This window comes from Symphalangus syndactylus, chromosome 12 (genome assembly GCF_028878055.3).
Source record: "Symphalangus syndactylus isolate Jambi chromosome 12, NHGRI_mSymSyn1-v2.1_pri, whole genome shotgun sequence".
NCBI lineage: Eukaryota > Metazoa > Chordata > Mammalia > Primates > Hylobatidae > Symphalangus > Symphalangus syndactylus.
Window position 1 is genome coordinate 90888506 of NC_072441.2, and position 21519 is coordinate 90910024.

The window sequence follows — 21519 nt, forward strand, 5'->3', positions numbered from 1 at the left end:
TATTTTTGATAAAAACCTGCGTCTCTGCAACTTCCTTAGTCACAACTGGAGTTCTGTTGTATGAGCTGAATCCTTTTATTTCACAATAGGGCATCACATCTTTGAAGACCAACATTAAGTTCCAGTGTAGTTTTCTTTTTTCTGCGTGAAACATTCCAAGGTCTTTCAGTAAATCCCCTTGTTTTCTTGGTAGGGAGTCACTCATCACCAGTTTTCTCTTCCCACTGGAGCTGTATTAAGCTCCTTGAACCTTTGCATCCTGGAGATACAGCTTTCTAGTCACAAAGCCCAATTTACCTCCTCTGAGAACAGTCTAGTTCTTTTTATTAGTTTTAGTTGTACAGTTTGGGATTCTCCTTTTTCTCCTCTTTGTCTTATTTTTCTTCCCAGCTTCCTCATCACGTGGTGTTATTGTGCATAAAGTTCTGAATCATATTCTTCATCTTTGTTCGTTGCAATTATTGTCACTCTGTCTACCTTCTTGGATTATTTCTTTCATTCTCCTTAGAAAATTTTTGAATTCTCTCATCAGCTGGAGAAAAGATATCTTTTACCTTCTCCTCCATCTTATACTGACTATGCAAGCAGTTTATACTTAGGTCCCATGCAAGCAGTGAGTTCAGAAAAACCAAGAACACGAACAATGTATCATCTCCTATTGTTGGCTCTTGGTTTTGAATAGATATTCCCTAGCCAACTAGACTCATGTGTGTGACTCTGAGTGTAGGTCATTCACTGAATGTCTGTTACTGCTAGAGTCTTTTGAGTGTGTAGTCTGTTGATGTGAACTTAAATGTAGTTGGTGTTACATGCAGTTTAAATGTTACCCTATTTCAACCTCATGATTCTCAATCTTTATGCCAATAGCTACAGTATATTTATTCTCTACCATAGGATCTAATTACATAAGCTTTGGTACTGCTTGTTGTTCAGAAGGAACATAATGTTAGAGAGGATGTGTCTTCCTCACATTATGAAGGATTAAGAAACAGAGGCTTAGGGAGAATATTTGGCTCATCCAAGATTACACCATTAGTTCAGCAGCTGGTCAGAGGCTGTTTCCCATAAGCCACTCAGCTAGCTAACTCCCTTGGCTTCAATAGAGAAAGTGACTTAAACTGTGGCATTTCTGATCTTTTATACTCTCTCTCTCTCTCTCTCTCTCTCTCTGTGTGTGTGTGTGTGTGTGTATACATTTTTTCTTCTTTATCACCTAGCATATTTTCTGATAGGTAATAAGTTCTCAATAAATGCTGGTTAATGAATATTTCAAGTCATCTTTTCCTTTTGGAAGTTGGGAACATGTGTAAAGGAAGAAGACTAGATTGAGTGATAAAGCATAAAGTATAACTAGGAAAGTCATAGCTTGGGATAGAGAGTATATGCAGTTTGTTCAGAAGTATATAAGGCATTGTGCTATGTGCCACGATGCCTATACAGAATGTATAGCCTAGTTCCTGATATCAGTGAATTTATAATGAGATAAATGTATTATATTTGGCACTGTGAAAATGAGATAAAAATAGAGATAAGACTGAATCATATGGAAAAAATTTAGTTTCCAGTTCAAGAGAATGTTATCAACATCAGTGAGGAGTTCAGAGAAGGGAAGGTAATGAAGAGCCTGCTATTATGCTATTGTTCTCATCGGAAGAGGGGTGATTGTGAGGGAGGAAGAGAGGACAGATGGAAGATGAGAAGAGGGTGTGTTCCAGAGCGCTGTTGTCCATTTAGTGCCAGCCCTGTGTGGCAAATAGGACTCGAACCTCCAATTGGCTTAAGTTCCTGAGGTAGAAGAGAATGTAAAAAAGGGAACAACATTTATTGAGCACCTACTATAGGTAAATTCATGAATATTTCTTGATCACCTGTCTGTGAAAGGCACTGTGTTAGGTGTTAGAGATTCAGTGGTGATAAAGAGAGATACTATCTTCACCTTCAAGGGCAGGCCAAGCAGTGTGCTGGGAACCTCACAAAAGGAGGTGATGAAGTCACATAAGCTCCCCTTATGTAGTTACTCCAGTTTCTGGTTTTCCTATCTAATGGATTTTTCCCCATAGCTTCTCCCACTCCACCCAACCCCAGCCTTTCCAGAGTGTGTCTGTCTTTCCAAAATGAGTTTGATACTTTGTGCGCATGCCGGGATCTCCATGGGACTGGTGACATCATACGCCATTGGCTCCTATTGCACACAAGAGAGCAGACAGATCTGCACATTCCTGCAGTTAATGCTGAGCAGAATCTTGGCAGAGGTGGTGGCATCCTTCATTTGACTTTAGACCTTCAGCCTCCCTTTTAAAGCCCTGGCTCACACCGTTATTAAGAAGCCTTATCCTGCAAAGAACCTACAGCTTAGGAAAGAGTTGCCCATGTGTCTTTGCTATCAAACAAAAAATATTGGCAAATCTTTTATCAATTTTCTATTCTGGAAGAGGTACCATTTATTATGGGGTAGATGGGATGTGGATAAAGCATCTCCCTGCCCCTAATCCCTACCTTCCTGAGATAAATGCCTGTTCCATTCCCCAATCACCAGGAAATGCCTTGGAGCAATGGAGTCTAACAGCCTGAGTTGTAAAGGGGCAGCAAAGTCACTTCTGCAGGAAGAGAGTGTGCATGAACCTTATTCATTGTCCATGTGGGGAGTTGCTTCATGTACATGATTTTCACCCTGATTTGACACATACTAACATCAAATAACTATCTACTTTACCCCGTTTGGATACTATAATAAAAAAAAGATAGTCCAGCTACCTTATAAACAACAGAAATCTATTTCTCATTGTCCTGGAGGCTAGGACGTCCAGGATCAAGGTGCTGGCAGATTTAGGGTCTGGTTAGGGCTCACTGCCTGGTTTACGGATGGCACGTTCTCACCGTGTCCTCACATGGTGGAAGTGGTGAGGCATCTCTGGGGGGTCTCTTTTAAAAGGACCCTGAAAGAGAGTGCCACCCTCATGACCTAATCACTTCTCAAACACCCTACTTCCTAATACTATCACATTGAGGGTTAAAATTTCAATATAGGAATTTTGGGGGAACACACATCCAGTCTATAGCACTATCTGATAAGGTTTCTGAATAGTCCTGGGCCATTTTACATAATGGGGGTTTACTAAGGACTCTCAACAGCATAGCTCTTGCTTCAAGGGGTTTTCCATGGAGGGCCTGCCAGAATCCCCTGAAGATTTGCCCTTTTGCTTTTGGGGGAATCACTGAGAGAAAAAGGACCTGGCTCCTGTGTTTTCGCATGCTCACCCACTCCGGCCCTTCTGATTAATGTTTGCTGTTCTGCTTTGCAGATGCCTCACAGGACCCAGAGGGAGACTGTAGCCTCATTTCTGTGGAGACCTTTGGCTGGACTCTCCTGGCTCTCCCAGAGGTGAGAGACCGTGGTTCCTGTAGCCTCAGGCTTGGCACCAGCTCATCTCTGGTGGATCCAGGATTCCAGATATCCAATCTCACTACAGCCAGGGCCTCTTTGTCCCAATGTGACCTTGCGGGCTGTCCCCCTGACTGCCTCTTAACAGCCCCTGCCATTGGTGATTTTCGTTCCAGCTACAAGCCAATGGATCCCTGAAAGCGACTGTGTGGGCTTCTCTCACCGTCTCTCTCTGGCCTCGGCCTGGCGGTGTGCTCCTCTGTGGTCTGGATGGGGATGATGAACTTGGGCTGCCCGTTGTTTTTGTTTTGTGATATTTAAAGCAGCCAAAGCTCTCATTACTGTAATACAGTATGTGCCTGGGCTAAAGGGGGAGCAGCATTCCTTCTGGATCAGGGGGCAGCTCTATTCTGTTGTGGTGTGCCCGCTGGAGTGTTTAGAACCACAGCTGGTAGAATTTACACTGTCGGGACTGACAGGGGCCTTGGAACTCCTCCATTTTCACTCATTCCAGCCTCCTTGTTGGAATTAAGAGGGAGCTGAGCCCATTCTGGGTATGGGACGACTGCTCAGGCCCTGGGGTGATGAGTGGCAGATCTGGGACTAGAACTCAGGCCCAGAGGCCAGCTTACTGTCATCTGGCTAAGTTTCTGCTTCCGTTCTCCTCACTTATTCAAGATCCTTCTGAGGCCCTGAACCAAATGAGGAAAATTGATGTAAATCTTAGCACACTGCCTGATACATAAGAAGTGCTCCATAAATGTTTATCAGTACTCTCATAAGCCCTGAGACGTGCAAAATATTCTTGCCCTTCAGGGACTTACAATCTTGAGGAGGAGATAAAATTTTCACACATACACGCTAACACAATTAAGGAGCAATTTAAGTCACTAAATGGTTATCTGCTAAGTTTTGGGGAATAGGTGCAGTGGATCACGCAAGAGAGGAGACAGATTATTATGGCCTAGAAAAAGTGCCATGGTGAAGATAAGAGCATAATGTGTATGACATCTGTGTATGACATCTTTTCAACTCCTGGCAGTGAGATGAACAGGTCAGCAGCCATTCCTGGACACTGCAGTGCCTTCAGGCCATCCACTCATCTGCCTAGCTCATTCACTGATTTTCACCCAACTCTGTGCTCTGCATAAGAATGTAAAGAAGACCATGACAAGACCCTTTCCTCAAGCCTAGCCAGGGAGACAGACATGCATAAAGATACTACCACTGAAAAATTCTACATTTGTATATATTCATATCCTCAAAGCATCGTCTGAGCCTACAGGTGGGTAGGCAAGTCAGATAGGAGCAAGAGTTTGAAGGAAAGCATACATTTACCTGGTGAAAAGGGGCAACTCACAAGCCATCAGCTCTTGTGCAAAGGGGCTGGTAAATGTGAGTCTTCTGCAGGAGAGGTGGAGTTGCTGGGAGGTTAGACCCAAGCAAGGGCATTCTGAGAATGAGATTGAGAAGCCTCTGAGGCCGCATGGGGCAAGCCCTTGGTGTCACACTTGGCCCTGGCAATGTGGTCTTTTTAACCTGGGCCAGAAAGTGGAGAGAAGCGGGCCTGGTAGGATAGAGAGGAGGGCTCTTTACTTATCAAGAGTAGGTACCAGATGCTGGTGACTCAAGGGGAAATTTCCTGAATGGAGATAGAGCCTGTAGATCTTTAATCGCCTTGAACAAACGTATTTTTTGCACTGCTTGGTTCAGAGGCTGCAAGTTAAAGTAACGCAGAAGAGAATGTCCAGCCAGCAATGTGAAGAAAGCACGAAATGGAAAGGGTTAGAAGCTGAACTTCTCTTGATCAATGACTTTATTATCTTGGCAACGATTGCAGAAACTGCAGGTGCTGAGGGACTGACTTGTTTGCAGGAAGGGGTAGGGACCAGGAAAAGAATCCCAGACACTTGGTGCTAATCCAACTGCTGAATGAGGCTTTCAGGCTCTGGGATTCAGGCAGGAACTCCTGGGCCATATCCTTCCTAGGTATAGGGCTAGAGAGTCTTCACTCTTAGTGTCTGTATGTCCCTGGGCCAATCTGCTTTGTTCTACCATGCCTAACGTCAGAAAAAAAGGGGTAGATTAAGTTTAGAGCCACTGCTCTGTGTCTTTATCCTGCTTGTTTTTCCTAAGGCAACTGAGCCTTGGAAGGCCTTCTAAGTCCCTATGAGGTCTAGGGCTGTCAGGGATTGGTGAGGATGGAGAACAAACTGGTCTGTTCTGAATTCAACTCTCGCTTTCTTTCTCTCTCTCACAATTGAAGGTCTTCCTGAGCCTTTGCCTCTTTCAATAGCCTGGATGTTGAGACTGCAATTTTTCATGATTGCTTGTTTTGTATTTTTTCTTCATGGTCTTTCCTAAAGTCTGTTATTCATCCACATCCACTTATACATCTCCTAATCTATTGCACCAGCCCTGCAGCCATGGCCTGGCATGAAGCTGCTTGCTCACTGTCTTGTTGGTTTTTCCAAATGCTCACAGGCGCTAGTCATGTAAATCCCCTCCTGGCAAGAAAAAAAGACTGACTTTTTGTTGTTGTTGTGTTGCCCCCAGGTGATTCAACCTGTCCTGGGCTCACAATAGATGCTCAACATATGATTGCCACCTCGACTGCTGATCTTTTTCTTCCTATACACCGTTCTATTCATACCACTATTCAAAAATTGATATTTATAAGCACTTACTATATCCCAGGAATTGTACTATAAGTTCTTTATATGCATTATTCCATTTAATTTTAATAGTGATACCATTTTCTACCTTTAACCAGCTCATACTTTCTATACTGATAGAAAAGTGTCCCTAAACCCAGAGACCAGTTAGTACCTGGCTGTTTTAGAAGTTCCTCACCCATAACATTTCTGAAGTTATCACTACAGGATATGGTTGCAAAGGCCTGGGAGGAGAAATCCTTTCTGTCTCTGATGGTTTCAGAGAAGGTGAGAGGTCTCTGTCTCTTTGTGGTAAAAACACCAGGTTAGGCCTTGATGTCCCGAGTCTTTTTTTTTTTTTTTTTTTTTTTTTTTTTTTTTTTTTTTTTTTTTTTATTATACTTTAGGGTTTTAGGGTACATGTGCACAATGTGCAGTTTTGTTACATATGTATCCATGTGCCATGTTGATTTCCTGCACCCATTAACTCGTCATTTAGCATTAGGTGTATCTCCTAATGCTGTCCCTCCCCCCTCCCCCCACCCCACAACAGTCCCCGGAGTGTGATGTTCCCCTTCCTGTGTCCATGAGTTCTCATTGTTCAATTCCCACCTATGAGTGAGAACATGCGGTGTTTGGTTTTTTGTCCTTGCGATAGTTTACTGAGAATGATGTTTTCCAGTTTCATCCATGTCCCTACAAAGGACACAAACTCATCATTTTTTATGGCTGCATAGTATTCCATGGTGTATATGTGCCACATTTTCTTAATCCAGTCTATCGTTGTTGGACATTTGGGTTGGTTCCAACTCTTTGCTATTGTGAATAGTGCCGCAATAAACATACGTGTGCATGTGTCTTTATAGCAGCATGATTTATAATCCTTTGGGTATATACCCAGTAATGGGATGGCTGGGTCAAATGGTATTTCTAGTTCTAGATCCCTGAGGAATCGCCACACTGACTTCCACAATGGTTGAACTAGTTTACAGTCCCACCAACAGTGTAAAAGTGTTCCTATTTCTCCACATCCTCTCCAGCACCTGTTGTTTCCTGATTTTTTAATGATGGCCATTCTAACTGGTGTGAGATGGTATCTCACTGTGGTTTTGATTTGCATTTCTCTGATGGCCAGTGATGAGGAGCATTTCTTCATGTGTTTTTTGGCTGCATAAATGTCTTCTTTTGAGAAGTGTCTGTTCATGTCCTCTGCCCACTTTTTGATGGGGTTGTTTGTTTTTTTCTTGTAAATTTGTTTGAGTTCATTGTAGATTCTGGATATTAGCCCTTTGTCAGATGAGTAGGTTGCAAAAATTTTCTCCCATTGTGTAGGTTGCCTGTTCACTCTGATGATAGTTTCTTTTGCTGTGCAGAAGCTCTTTAGTTTAATGAGATCCCATTTGTCGATTTTGGCTTTTGTTGCCATTGCTTTTGGTGTTTTAGACATGAAGTCCTTGCCCACGCCTATGTCCTGAATGGTATTGCCTAGGTTTTCTTGTAGGATTTTAATGGTTTTAGGTCTAACATATAAGTCTTTAATCCATCTTGAATTAATTTTTGTATAAGGTGTAAGGAAGGGATCCAGTTGCAGCTTTCTACATATGGCTAGCCAGTTTTCCCAGCACCATTTATTAAATAGGGAATCCTTTCCCCATTTCTTGTTTTTGTCAGGTTTGTCAAAGATCAGATAGTTGTAGCTATGCGGCATCATTTCTGAGGGCTCTGTTCTGTTCCATTGATCTATGTCTCTGTTGTGGTACCAGTACCATGCTGTTTTGGTTACTGTAGCCTTGTAGTATAGTTTAAAGTCAGGTAGCGTGATGCCTCCAGCTTTGTTCTTTTGGCTTAGGATTGACTTGGCGATGCGGGCTCTTTTTTGGTTCCATATGAACTTTAAAGTAGTTTTTTCCAATTCTGTGAAGAAAGTCATTGGTAGCTTGATGGGGATGGCATTGAATCTATAAATTACCTTGGGCAGTATGGCCATTTTCACGATATTGATTCTTCCAACCCATGAGCATGGAATGTTCTTCCATTTGTTTGTATCCTCTTTTATTTCATTGAGCAGTGGTTTGTAGTTCTCCTTGAAGAGGTCCTTCACATCCCTTGTAAGTTGGATTCCTAGGTATTTTATTCTCTTTGAAGCAATTGTGAATGGGAGTTCACTCATGATTTGGCTCTCTGTTTGTCTGTTATTGGTGTACAAGAATGCTTGTGATTTTTGTACATTAATTTTGTATCCTGAGACTTTGCTGAAGTTGCTGATCAGCTTAAGGAGATTTTGGGCTGAGACAATGGGGTTTTCTAGATATACAATCATGTCATCTGCAAACAGGGACAATTTGACTTCCTCTTTTCCTAATTGAATACCCTTTATTTCCTTCTCCTGCCTGATTGCTCTGGCCAGAACTTCCAGCACTATGTTGAATAGGAGCGGTGAGAGAGGGCATCCCTGTCTTGTGCCAGTTTTCAGAGGGAATGCTTCCAGTTTTTGCCCATTCAGTATGATATTGGCTGTGGGTTTGTCGTAGATAGCTCTTATTATTTTGAGATACGTCCCATCAATACCTAATTTATTGAGAGTTTTTAGCATGAAGGGTTGTTGAATTTTGTCAAAGGCCTTTTCTGCATCTATTGAGATAATCATGTGGTTTTTGTCTTTGGTTCTGTTTATATGCTGGATTACATTTATTGATTTGCGTATGTTGAACCAGCCTTGCATCCCAGGGATGAAGCCCACTTGGTCATGGTGGATAAGCTTTTTGATGTGCTGCTGGATTCGGTTTGCCAGTATTTTATTGAGGATTTTTGCATCAATGTTCATCAAGGATATTGGTCTGAAATTCTCTTTTTTGGTTAAGTCTCTGCCAGGTTTTGGTATCAGGACGATGCTGGCTTCGTAAAATGTGTTAGGGAGGATTCCCTCTTTTTCTATCGACTGGAATAGTTTCAGAAGGAATGGTACCAGTTCCTCCTTGTACCTCTGGTAGAATTCAGCTGTGAATCCATCAGGTCCTGGACTCTTTTTGGTTGGTAAGCTATTGATTATTGCCACAATTTCAGAACCTGTTATTGGTCTATTCAGAGATTCAACTTCTTCCTGGTTTAGTCTTGGGAGGGTGTATTTGTCGAGGAATTTATCCATTTCTTCTAGATTTTCTAGTTTATTTGCATAGAGGTGTTTGTAGTATTCTCTGATGGTAGATTGTATTTCTGTGGGATCGGTTGTGATATCCCCTTTTTCGTTTTTTATTGCATCTATTTGATTCTTCTCTCTTTTCTTCTTTATTAGTCTTGCTAGCGGTCCATCAATTTTGTTGATCTTTTCAAAAAACCAGCTCCTGGATTCATTAATTTTTTGAAGGGTTTTTTGTGTCTCTATTTCCTTCAGTTCTGCTCTGATTTTAGTTATTTCTAGCCTTCTGCTAGCTTTTGAATGTGTTTGCTCTTGCTTTTCTAGTTCTTTTAATTGTGATGTTAGGGTGTCAATTTTGGATCTTTCCTGCTTTCTCTTGTGGGCATTTAGTGCTATAAATTTCCCTCTACACACTGCTTTGAACGTGTCCCAGAGATTCTGGTATGTTGTGTCTTTGTTCTCGTTGGTTTCAAAGAACATCTTTATTTCTGCCTTCATTTCATTATGTACCCAATAGTCATTCAGGAGCAGGTTGTTCAGTTTCCATGTAGTTGAGCGGTTTTGACTGAGTTTCTTAATCCTGAGTTCTAGTTTGATTGCACTGTGGTCTGAGAGACAGTTTGTTATAATCTCTGTTCTTTTACATTTGCTGAGAAGAGCTTTACTTCCAACTATGTGGTCAATTTTGGAATAGGTGCGGTGTGGTGCTGAAAAAAATGTATATTCTGTTGATTTGGGGTGGAGAGTTCTGTAGATGTCTATTAGGTCCACTTTATGTAGAGCTGAGTTCAATTCCTGGATATCCTTGTTAACTTTCTGTCTCGTTGATCTGTCTAATGCTGACAGTGGGGTGTTAAAATCTCCCATTATTATTGTGTGGGAGTTTAAGTCCCTTTGTAGGTCACTGAGGACTTGCTTTATGAATCTGGGTGCTCCTGTGTTGGGTGCATATATATTTAGGATAGTTAGCTCTTCTTGTTGAATTGATCCCTTTACCATTATGTAATGGCCTTCTTTGTCTCTTTTGATCTTTGTTGGTTTAAAGTCTATTTTATCAGAGACTAGGATTGCAACCCCTGCCTTTTTTTGTTTTCCAGTTGCTTGATAAATCTTCCTCCATCCCTTTATTTTGAGTCTATGTGTGTCTCTGCACGTGAGATGGGTTTCCTGAATACAGCACACTGATGGGTCCTGACTCCTTATCCAGTTTGCCAGTCTGTGTCTTTTGATTGGAGCATTTAGCCCATTTACATTTAACGTGAATATTGTTATGTGTGAATCTGATCCTGTCATTATGATGTTAGTTGGTTATTTTGCTCGTTAGTTGCTATAGTTTCTTCCTAGCCTCGATGGTCTTTACAATTTGGCATGTTTTTGCAGGGGCTGGTACCGGTTGTTCCTTTCCATGTTTAGTGCTTCCTTCAGGAGCTCTTTTAGGGCAGGCCTGGTGGTGACAAAATCACTCAGCGTTTGCTTGTCTGTAAAGTATTTTATTTCTCCTTCACTTATGAAGCTTAGTTTGGCGGGATAGGAAATTCTGGGCTGAAAATTCTTTTCTTTAAGAATGTTGAATATTGGCCCCCACTCTCTTCTGGCTTGTAGAGTTTCTGCTGAGAGATCAGCTGTTAGTCTGATGGGCTTCCCTTTGTGGGTAACCCGACCTTTCTCTCTGGCTGCCCTTAACATTTTTTCCTTCATTTCCACTTTGGTGAATCTGACAATTATGTGTCTTGGAGTTGCCCTTCTTGAGGAGTATCTTTGTGGCGTTCTCTGTATTTCCTGAATCTGAATGCTGGCCTGCCTTGCTAGATTGGGGAAGTTCTCCTGGATAATATCTTGCAGAGTGTTTTCCAACTTGGTTCCATTCTCCCCATCATTTTCAGGTACACCAATCAGACGTAGGTTTGGTCTTTTCACATAGTCCCAAATTTCTTGGAGGCTTTGTTCATTTCTTTTTATTCTTTTTTCTCTAAACTTCCCTTCTCTCTTCATTTCATTCATTTCATCTTCTATCAGCGATACCCTTTCTTCCAGTTGATCGCATCTGCTACTGAGGCTTCTGCATTCTTCGCGTAGTTCTCGAAACTTGGCTTTCAGCTCCATCATCTCCTTGAAGCCCTTCTCTCCATTGGTTATTCTAGTTATCCATTCTTCTAATTTTTTTTCAAAGTTTTTAACTTCTTTGCTATTGTTTTGAATTTCCTCTCGTAGCTCAGAGTAGTTTGATCGTCTGAAGCCTTCTTCTCTCAACTCATCAAAGTCATCCTCCATCCAGCTTTGTTCCGTTGCTGGTGAGGAACTGCGTTCCTTTGGAGGAGGAGAGGTGCTCTGTTTTTTAGAGTTTCCAGTTTTTTTGGTCTGTTTTTTCCCCATCTTTGTGGTTTTGTCTACTTTTTGTCTTCGATGATGGTGATGTACAGATGGGTTTTTGGTGTGGATGTCCTTTCTCTTTGTTAATTTTCCTTCTACCAAACAAGACCCTCAGCTGCAGGTCTGTTGGAGTTTACTAGAGGTCCACTCCAGACCCTGTTTGGCTGGGTGTCAGCAGCGGTGGCTGCAGAACAGTGGATTTTCGTGAGACCACAAATTCAGCTGTCTGATAGTTCCTCTGAAAGTTTTGTCTCAGAGGAGTACCCGGTTGAATGAGGTGTCAGTCTGTCCCTACTGGGGGGGTGCCTCCCAGTTAGGCTGCTCAGGGGTGAGGGACCCACTTTAGGAGGCAGTCTGTCCGTTCTCAGATCTCCAGCTGCATGCTGGGAGAACCACTACTCTCTTCAAAGCTGTCAGTCAGACAGGGACATTTAAGGCTGTGGAGGTTCTCGCTGAGTTTTTGGTTGTCTGTGCCCTGCCCCCAGAGGTGGAGCCTACAGAGGCAGGCGGGCCTCCTTGAGCTGTGGTGGGCTCCACCCAGTTCGAGCTTCCTGGCTGCTTTGTTTACCTAAGCAAGCCTGGGCAATGGCGGGCGCCCCTCCCCCAGCCTCGTTGCCGCCTTGCAGCGTGATCTCAGACTGCTGTGCTAGCAATCAGCGAGACTCTGTGGGCATAGGACCCTCCGAGCCAGGTGCGGGACACAATCTCCTAGTGTGCCGTTTTCCAGGCCCGTTGGAAAAGCGCAGTATTAGGACGGGACTGACCCGATATTCCAGGTGCCGTCTGTTTCCCCTTTCTTTGACTAGGAAAGGGAACTCCCTGACCCCTTGCGCTTCCCGAGTGAGGCAATGCCTCGCCCTGCTTCGGCTCGCGCACAGTGCGCTTCACCGACTGTCCTGCACCCACTGTTAGGCACTCCCTAGTGAGATGAAACCGGTACCTCAAGCAGAAATGCAGAAATCACCCGTCTTCTGTGTCGCTGGGGCTGGGAGCTGGAGACCGGAGCTGTTCCTATTCGGCCATCTTGGCTCCACCGATGTCCCGAGTCTTGAGTATGTTAAGGGAAAGACACTAAGACTGCTCTGCCAAAAGGGCAGACCCTGCCTGGTGTCTGGGAAGTTGAGCCCAAGTTTCTCTCCAAGAAGGATCTCCTGCAGGGATCAGGAAGGAGGGTCTATTGGCATCACACATGATCTATTCTGGGTTCAGGAGGGGTTCCTATAGCTAGATGAGATAGAATCGATTGATGTCTCAGTGATGCTTCAGGCCATGTTGATTGGGCCTGCGCTAAAAGTAAGCAGCCCTTCAGAGCCATGTGCTCTCAAGAGGCAGCACAGCCATAACCGCAAGAGTAGGATGGTCCTGATGGAAATGGCACAATCAAACCAAGCTCCTGGGCCTTGTGGCTTTGAGTGGCTGAACTGGAAGGTTCTTGCGGTGTGAGCACTCTCACTCACAGTATTGATCAAGCAGCATAATCACATCACTGCCCCTACAGAAGTGGCTGCCACTCATTTCTCCTCAGCCCAGGCTGATTTCTGCTCTGCTGGTTCATAGGAAACCACTTGGGTATTTCATGACTGCTGAAGCCCAAGGCACTTTCCCCAGAGGCAGCATCACTCACAGGATGGACCAAGTGAAATGTCCTGGTCAAAGGCAGGAAGTTTGTGTTGTTGTTCTTGCCTATTTTACTATCATGTAAATACCTGCCAACCAACCTACAGATATTCTCTGAGTACTTACTGAGTACTTACTATATAGGTGTTAAGGGATACAGAAATAAGGGTATGGCTAGGGGTGGCATGCTTTTTGCTCCTAACCTGCAAGTTTATTGAGACCATGATGCCAGGCACAGTGAAAACAAAAGAGAAATACAAATAAATGGTAACATTTATGAGACAGGCACTAGGTTCTAGGCACTTCTTACATGTGAACTCATTTCATCCTTATAACATTCCTATGGGCAGGTGCCATTATTACTCCCATTTTTACAGGTGAGAAGACAGAGGTGCCAAGGTTCAAGTGTGTGCCCAGGTGCATGCCGCTGGTGAGAGGTGGGAGACAGGACTCAAACCCAGCAAGCCTGGTCTCAGACAAAGTGACTCATAAGGAGCAGCAAAGGAGGTAGGAGGCAGAACATTGAGTGCAGGGGCTCAGAGGGTGGAAGGAAGTAACTTCAATCTCGTTTAAAGAAACCAGTTATCAGAGACAGACAGGGCCTAAAGAAGGTACGGGTGGCTCAGAGTTTTAGGAAGGAAAAACAGGAAGTTGGGCTAATAGGGATAGTGTGATAAGAGAACAAGTGCTAGGCTGGAATACCAGGGGCCTGGCCTTGCCTGTGAGCAGCTGCTGCCCCTGGGGAGATCACTCTGCTTTTTGAGCTACCTTATTTTTATCACCTCCAACTGGAGAGAATTGAGAAAGATGAGCTTTCAGATCCCTTCAGCTTTTTACCGTATGGTTCTATGATTTTGAGGGCTGGCATGTTTCCTTAGTTGCTTCCAAAACCGTCTGACCACAGTCCCTCAGGCTGACCCTTTTGTGCCCAGTAATGTGGAAAGATGGCCCTCTGCTCCCCAGCACATGCTTCCAAGGGCTGCGGAGCCTGGGACAGAAGGTATGGTGGGAAAGAAAATGAGAGGAGCTGGTTGGGAAAGATACTCACGTGCAGAAAAGTTTCCAGCAAGTCAGAGGTGAGAGTAAAAGATCCAAATGAAAAGCCAGAGATTGCTAGGGCTCACCAAGTTTGAATAACTTGTCCAGGGTCTTAGCAGGCCGAGGGATACTGGATTATAACACTTGTAAAACACTGTTTTGTATCTGGAAAATGCTTTGCCTTCAGTTTGCATTTTCTCTCCTTCTTCCTCCCAGTAATCAAATGAAGACGTTAGATTTGACATTTCCAGTGTGTATAGTACAGACAGGAAACTAGGTGAATGACATAATGCAGTCAATGTTCTGTGACTCCATTCTGCCCCTGGAAGAGGGATGTTTTCTATAATAGTGATGTGACTCAACATCCTCTTGTCTTCTAGAAAGGAGTGAGAGAATGAGATAGCCATCTAGCACTTTCCCCTCTCACCTCTCCTACAAACTCCAGCATCTCATTTTACAGAAGAAAAGACTGAGATGGAGGGGAGCAAAGTACTCTTCTAACAAAGGCAGAAGTGGAGCTTGCTATTTCATCCAGTGCGGGTCACCTCAGGTCACCTGGGGCACATCCTATGTGCCCAGATACTTACAGAAGGGGTCATTCTGGGCCTTTGGCTCCACATAGAGGGGCAGCATTTTGAGAAGCACAAGGTTGGGACTCCCAGAGGAAAGTTGAGAGTTAGGAAAACTTCAACAAATCCTCAGGAATAGAAACAGAACATGAGATGAGAATGTTTGGGACAGCTCTGCTGTTTGTTTCTGTGTATGTGTTTGAAGGCCCATCTCTTGCCAAAACCAAGCTCATTTCTGCATATTTGTTGGCTTAATATGAAATACTCCAAAACTGCTCTTCATATTTGTTTAATCTGAAATGAAAATGACTCAGCAGAGAGGAAAAACAAGATTTAAATGCCCTGAATGGCCCCTGAATTAAAATACATAGCCCTAAATCATGGGGGTGTTCTTCTCCCCACCAAATCTTAATCTTGAACACACACAAATGCAAGTGCCACACACAGTCATGCATACACACACACACACACACACACACACATTGTATTTGCCTGCCCCAACTTGACTTCAGTCCCTTTATCTCTTTTCCCCTTCGTACTCCAGCCTTTCCAGGGTCCTACCTTTCCTGCAGGGGAGGTGTATTTGAGCGTAGGTGGAAAGGCCTGGCCTGGGCTACAGGCCACAGATGATTTTCCTGGAGGGCCAGCACTTCCTCTCTGGTCCAGATCATAGGCTCAGTGTCAAGATCCCTGGGGGAAATCTGAATTTTCATTCTTCAGCAAAGTCGAGGCCACCTCAGATAGTCCCTAGCTTTTGGATCTGGAAAAATGGACTCCATGGAGAGAATGGCTGTCTACCAAATCAGACATGTCTTGCTTTTTACACAAGCTGTATTCCTGAAAAGTTGGGTATAAACTGGGTCTTGGTATGTTGCATCAATTTTGAATGTACTGAAAAGATTTGCTATTCAAAGGAACCCAGCACTGGATTCTTTTGTCAACAGATGAATTACTTTGTAATGGCTACTCATCTAGTGATTTATGAGTTTGGTGAGTAGATGGAACATTTTTGTATACTGAATGTTATTTTAAGTGTACTGTGTGGGATTTGTTATTCAAAGTTACCCGGCATTGAATCCTTTTGTGAAGAACTATTCTGTAGTGTAGATAAACATTTCATGATTTATGAGTTTGGTAACTTTAGGCATTTCTTAAAGTGGCATATACCCCTAGTTCTGCTTCAGAGAAAAAGTTGTTTTTTGCCAATGATCAAACTTGGAGAAAAAAGAGTTCTACCATATTTGAGTTATGGTCACTCCTGAGGGTCTTAGGAAGAACAGAGGTACTCAAACTTTCCATTTTGTTGGAAGAAAAGATCCAGGAGTTGCCTGCTCTTCTTACTTTCCATATTATCACTGGGGTGGAAATGATGGAGGTATTTTTCCAAAGAAATGTAGTTCACTATTATAGCTACATTTCGAAGGTGTTTCTCTTCATATCTATATCATTTAAATACATATTTATATATATACACACATACATATATACACACACATGCACATATATATACACACATGCGCATATATATAAACACATGCACATATATATGTATATACATATATAATCTATCATGTGTATTTAGATCTAAAGCAAGAAACAGACATTGCAGTAGGGCTTGTGTTTTGAACCACTGAAGGGCTGCTGTTTTCACCAGTCCAGAGTGCTGGGGCTTGCTCTGAGATCACCAGGGGTATAAACCAGGCAAGAGGGAGACCTTAACTTCCTGCTCACTGTTTCCCACTTGGCAGGTCAGAAATCATTTCAGCACTTATCTCCCAAGGTTCCTAGCTGTGTCCCTATACCATCCTATCTGAGCGCTAGTGTGAAGCTTGTTTTGGGAAATGATCTGATTGTTAAGACAGTTGGAAAAGAGAAATATGGTGTCATGTGTGTGCAACCAAGAGCTGACCTAGGATGCCCACATATTCCTGGCTCACCCATGAGCCACATATTCATTGAAGTTCTTATAGGTAGGAGCAAACCCTGCCTATAAGAACCTTACATGGACTGGAACTGTGTCAGGCAGAATGTGCAGATAACTTACACTTTCACCATGATTTGGCCCTGAATGTGTCTCAGAAAAAGGCTTTTGGAAGCTCACCCAAGTATGGAGATAATTTGTGACACATTTAACCTCTCAGACTCTTGCTTTTTTCTTTCCTGCAGAGCTGCTAATCTTTAGTTGTGGCTGCCACACTCCTGTCTGCCTGATCTTCTATTTCACTTCCTGGTTTCCTGGTGGCTTTGACACATGGCCTGTCTAGATCCCAGTGGGGGCAGTCCTGAAATGGAGAGCCGGTGGTCTTTTGTCAGATCTAGGAGGTCCGGAGCCATGACTTCCTTTTAAATAAATTTGGAATGTCCATGCAGCTTGGCTAGGGAAGAGGATTTTGACTGTGAAGAGGGAAGTGGGTTCTTTACTACAAAGGACATATTATCTCTGAGCCACATGCTCCTTGATGTTCTTTGGTAAATATTGGGCTGTGGGCCTAGAAACACTGGCCTTGGAGTCAGGGGAACTGGGATCCAGTTCTAACTCTGTGGTCTTCTAACTTAGTGACCCAAGCAAGTCAAAATTAATCTCATTTTGAGATAGAGATATGCAAGATCCTTGACCTTCAATGACTCATGGTGGGGCTTGAAAGAAAGACAGATAAAGAAGCAAACTCTAATTCAGCACAACGAATGGCAAGCAGCAGCCAGACCAGGTAAAACAGCCTCAATTGAGGGTGAAGTGACTTAGGGCCGTACTTTTCTATTGTCAAAAAGAGATGACAATTTCTCTCCACAGGATTGTGGTGAGGCTCAATGACATAATGCATCTATAAGTAACTGATAAAGTTCAGGAATTCTAAAATAGAAACAGGCAGTAATTCTCAACTGTTTTCTTCTTCCACTCTATTCACATGCAAGATGTGCTAAGACATTTCCCAATACAACAAGTGATTCTTGAAGTATAGGACATGATCCCCCCACACCTCCAACTCTCGGAAATGCACAGAAAGCATCCTTGAGATTCTGATAGCCTGCTTCCAGGAAAAATGTTTTGTTTGGTTTTGTCAGAAAAGCTAATATAAATGACATTAACAAGGAACACATTTTCCTTGCTGAAAATCAAAACATTACAAATAAGGCTAAAGTCTCCCTTTGATCACCATTCACAATCTCCTCTGACAAATACAGCAGTCCATCTCCTAACTCTGTCTCTGAGGGAACCATTGCTGTCAGCCTGGTGTTTAATCTTCCAGATCTTATATATATATAAATGTACATGAGTGTGTGTCTATCATAAAAATATATAGTGTGCTTTACATAAACTTTGCAACCTTTTTGTTCACCTAAAAACATGTCATAGACTTCAACCCTTGTAACTCTGAGTAGCTCTAATGCATTCACTGTTACTGTTGCATAGCATTTCACAGTAGGAATATACTATGGTTAATAACATTATCCTACTGGTAGACATTTTTCTAAGTTTTTGTTGTTAAAAAATATATTGCAAAGCACTTTTTTGTGCATGCCTCATTGTGTACACACACGAGTCTTTCTTTAGGGTAAATAATAAATGGGATATATAAATTATGGTATATGTATTTTTATTGAAATTATCTTCTAATTTATATATCCAGCAGCAGAATATGAGAGTATGCATTTGCCATATTATTGCCAAATTTTATATTAACACACTTTAAAATTTTGCCAATATGATAGGTAAAATTGACATTCAACTACTGCTTTAATGTTTGTTTTTTGTGACTACTTGGGAGGTTGAATACTTTTAGATGTTTACAGCATTATATTGTCTCCCCTGCTGAATGCTTTTTATTTACTTGGCCCATTTTTCTAGTGGCTTTTAAAAAATGATTTATAGAGATTATTAATACTAGAAGTTATTTCATTATACAATTTCAAATATTTATCTTAGCCAGTTTTTTACATGTTATGTTTATGATGTCTTTTGGTCTTAAAGAAGTTTTGAATTTTGATGGAAAAATTTATTATTCTATTCATTTCTGGATTTTGCTTTCCATTTCTTATCTGTGCAGGCCTTCCTTATCTTTAGCTCATAGCAAATTTTTCTAGATTTTCCTTGAAATATTCTTATGGTTCCATCTTTACATTTTGGGTTCTTCATTTTTGTGAGGTGTAGATATACCTTCATTTGCTTTTGAAAAGTTACTAAAGCATCTGAAACTTCTTCACCAAGTTTAAATGCCCCCTTTCTCATGTAGTACATTTCCATTTATTCATGAGTCTTTTCTGGGTTGTTCATTCTCTTCAATGTTCTGCTTATCTATTTCTATACCAATTGCATACTCAGAGAGGCCTTTGCTGGCCACCTTACCTAGAACAGCTCTCATTCCCTTTCTATTACATTACTCTATTTTATTTTCTTCCCTGTACATATGTTTCTTTAAAATTCTTCTTCATTCACTTGTTTTCTTATGTACTATAAGTTCCATGTTGGCAGGAACCTTCTTTGCCTTTTTTACTGATGTGCTTATCACCTGTAATAGCACCTAATTGATATTTACAAAATAGTTGCTGAATGAATGAATGAAGGCCAATGGCTTGACCAGTGGTATTTGCATTTTGATTTTTATTTCTTAAGGCTTAAATAAATTGTCAAAGGGGTTTGTACTACTAACTAAAGAAGTGGGTAGAGAAGGGCTTTCCTAGCAGCTCCTTGACATGCTTCCATGTATACTTTTGGGTTCTGTTCACATGTCACATTGTTTAAATATTGAGCCCTTGGAAAGACTCATTCAAAGGTGCAGAAAAGGGTGATTCTGCTCACAATAAGCTTTGGAGATACTTCCTTTTAGGGTAGGGAATTTAGAATGACCAGATGTAGTCACTGAATATATGGCTCAAGACAATCATTAATTCATTCTGCAAATACTTATCAGGCACTCTGGTGGTGTTGAGACTACAATAACGAATAAAATGAACATGGAGCTTGTGTGTTTTGGGGGGGGGAATACAAATTAAACAATCACAGCAATGAATATGTAATGAGAAACTATGATCATTTCTATATAGAAGCATTATGTTTTTAGAGCATGTAACAATCAAGGGGATCAGGGAATATTTTGCTGAGAAAGTGACCATTTAGTGGAGATTTGAACTAGGCAAAGAGAGGAGAGAAACTTCTTGGCGGAGGTCCTTAGGCAAAAGAAAATGGAAGAAAAAAGAAAAGAAGCCCCAGTGTGACTGAGGTGGAAAGGATGAGGAGAAGGGCAGCTCTGGTGAGGTAGGTGGCGCCCAGATCAAAGGATGATATAGTGTGATGATGAGCAAAAACAAAAGAAGGAACAACAGCAACAACGACAACAACAACAAAAACCCATGTGGATTTTGAAGTAACACAAGCCTTAGGTTCACATATGAGTTTGGTCACCTATCAGGTGTGTAACCTGATCAGCTTTAACCTCTTTCTCCTCAGCTTCCTTGTTGAAAACAAACCACTGAGTTACTGTGAATATTGTAGGAGATCATCTCTGATTTGCAGTAGATATACATGGTATAGGTATAATACTTCTAGGTGCTTTACAGTGCTCTGTTTATTAGCTGACAGTCATCTAACTTTAAGCAAAACAGAAAAATAATTACTGCTTTTGGAGATCGCAACTTGAAGCCCAGCAACAGTTTCAAAAAGTAAATTAGTCAACATTTTCTGAACACTTAGTAGGTTTGGCTTAGTTCAGTTAAAAACCATTTTTGAGCACATACTTTGTGCACGATGTAAAGTAATACTTTGGCAATATAAGAATGAGCCATTTTGAAGTTAATGATTAAATAGATAATTTTATAACAATGTTGTGAAGGATCCAATAGAGTTAAATTAAGCATGTGTTTTGGTGAAGGAAAGAAAGGAAATGAGGTGTGGGAGACATTCTTTGCAGAAGGAATTATTGGGGAAGGTTATGGAGGGGAGGAAGTTATGGCCAGTAACCCGTGAGAGAGGTGCCACAGGAGAGAGAGAGAATTCTAGGACTCTTCTGCAAAAGACTGCTAGGAGAGGGCTGTGAGCCAAGTCAGTCCTGGGCCTCAGCACTTACTGAATGGCTGCTTACAAAGAGCTCAGGTCTCTCTGGAAGGACATCCTGGATTATGGTCATGAGTTAGTGCTCAACTATAGCCAAGACCAATGTCTCCAGGATTCACCTGTGTGTTTCTTTCTCTGGGCATGTTTATTTAGGGACTTATTTATGGAAATAGTGTTGCTGTTGCTGGAAGTGGCTAGGAACACTGAGACATGTATTTTATCTTATCCAAATCAATGCTATGAAACTGTGCTCATCATCCTTTGTAGTTGTGGATCACACACCACTCAGCCCCTCACTATGTGGCCTTTTAAATCTTCCGTGTTTTATTTGCTTTGGATCCATCCTCTTCAGTCAAAACCATCTGAGTACATTGCTTTTTTTTTTTTTTTTTTTAACCCCTCTGGGTGTGTCAGTATTATACTGCTTAGAAATTGTCTTAGAAAGCTTCTCTTTCCTGAAAAAGAAAGTGCCTTACTCATGTCATCCTCTTATTTACTCCATCCCTGTTATTGCCTATTAAAGTCTTGTCCATCCTTCAAGAACCTGATCAGATATTTATTTCTCCATGAAGCCTTCCTTAATCACTCCAGCTTAAGGAAATTTCTTCTCTCTTTATAATATTGTATCACATACTATTTCTAATAGTGCATCCAATGCTTGCTTGATTATTAGTGTTACTCAGAGGGAATTTTTTAAAAATCAA

At 41.9% G+C, this 21519-nt stretch overlaps 1 protein-coding gene across 6 annotated transcripts in view; it reads left to right on the forward strand.

Annotated features, from left to right (window-relative positions):
* The window catches only part of DDR2 (discoidin domain receptor tyrosine kinase 2), a 166271-nt gene that overhangs the window by 77751 nt on the left and 67001 nt on the right, over positions 1-21519 (forward strand). Inside the window, exon 3 of one of the 6 annotated variants that reach the window (XM_063627150.1) lies at positions 13537-13666. The exons of 4 other annotated variants lie outside the window; for them this stretch is intronic. The gene's annotated coding sequence lies outside the window, so the exon portion shown is untranslated. Of the gene's footprint in view, positions 1-3308; positions 3383-13536; positions 13667-21519 lie in introns of those variants that run through there. One more of the 6 variants, XM_063627146.1, reaches the window with a different exon arrangement.